Genomic DNA, 1,708 nt, shown 5'->3' with positions numbered 1-1,708 from the left:
TAATGCTGCCGGGGCTCCCGCCCTGCACCCCCTCCCAGCCCCTCGCCAGTTACGGAGCAGAGGTTCGCCTCGACGCCGAGGGATTTGGGTGCTGAGCTTGGGTTTGCATCGAGACGGGAGTACAACCCTTTGTGTGAAATCACCTAAACAGGTCCAAAAGGCAAAAAACAACCCCCAAACCCTACACATACCAAAATCCCCAACCCCTACTCGCGGCCCTGCGCCGCAGCGAGAGGAGCTTCAAACTGGGTTTGCAATGAGGGGCCACGGAAGCAACGTGCCCCGTAACTTGAGGCAAACTACAGGGCTGCAAAAAAATCTTTAAAAAATAATATCCTTAAAAAAACAAGGATTGCTCATTCCCATGGCTGAGCTGTAGCAAACCCCCAGGCTTTGCTGGCCGCGGCTCTCAAACTGCATTGCATTCGTTAACCGGAGCAATTGGGTGGAGATTTTAATTTGCCTTCTTCTTAATGCACTGAATACAAATGATAGCAAATTAAAGCACCTTAATGCAAATCTCCAGTGTCCAGCTGTACATACTTATTTTAAAAATATTTACCTGTTTAAGCAAAGAAGAAAAAAAAAAAATCAAAAAAATTTAAAAAAAAAAATCAAAAACCAGTTTGAAGTGTTTTCTACAAACTGAGCAGTTTTGAAGAGCTTGTGTCCAGCAAGGGGCCGCACGTGTATTATAATTGTACATACTTGGTGTCATGCAAAACCAGATGATCGGTGCTGTTTGACAATGCATAACAGAATTATTTATGCTAATATTAATTTTATGGATGAAAAGAAAGCATATGTCCGCCGGATGTGTAATGAAGTTTGTTAAATACTGTCCTAGTATTTTTTAAGGATTAAAAATACAGTATTTTAAAAATGAATAGCCTCTACTCCCCTTCTGTGCTAGCCCACTGCCCCGGCTCGGCTCACACCCCTCTGGGCCGCAGCGGAGGAGGACAGGGCTCGGACTTTTTCCTCCACTTACTTATCTTGGGACGGAAGGTTTTTTGCAGCCTGTTTTTAAAGGGATGCTGTCAGGTGGGACGAGCGGCCGGGGGTGCAGCCCTTGTGAGCCCGGAGGAAGACCTGCTGCAGAATCAGCCCCATGCGTTGTATAAAATGGGGGGAAAAAATCTGATTTTTCATTGCTAGCATCCTCACCTTGAGTGGGAGCTCTTAATGCCAGAGTTTCTGGCTGATTCGGGTCTCGGCTGTCCCGGGTGGCCCCGTTGGGGTGCAGGGCTACCCCGGAGAGCCGAAACCCCGGTGCAGGTACCAGGGAGGCTGCCCGGGGCTCCGTGAGTCCAGGGCAACGCTGGCACTGCCAGCGCTCCCATGGCCCCAAAGAGACTGAAGTTTGCAGATTTAGTTTTTCTCCCTCTTCATGCTCAACCAATTTTCCTTACTGCTGTTGAAAGCACACAGGAGGACTACCGACAGCGTCTTTCCAACCTTTTATTGCTAGGGAAAAAAAATAAACAACTGCTTTTCAAGGCTTTGCCCAAAAGCATCTCAGCCCTTGGTGGTGTGGAAACAGCAGCAGCTTGTCACCCCCTGAGCCCCGGCACGGTCCCCCCCGGGCTTTAGGTACCTGCAGCACCGGCTGCAAGGAAAAGAGCTGGAGGTCAGCAAGGGCTGGGCAGGGCCCTTCAGCGGGGGGTCCCCCGGGACATGGGGGGGGGGGGGGGCCCCCCCCACCGCG

The sequence above is a fragment of the Fulmarus glacialis genome, unplaced genomic scaffold (assembly GCF_000690835.1).
Source record: "Fulmarus glacialis isolate BGI_N327 unplaced genomic scaffold, ASM69083v1 scaffold22984, whole genome shotgun sequence".
NCBI classification, from domain to species: Eukaryota; Metazoa; Chordata; class Aves; order Procellariiformes; family Procellariidae; genus Fulmarus; species Fulmarus glacialis.
Note: the sequence above shows the minus strand (reverse complement) of the source record.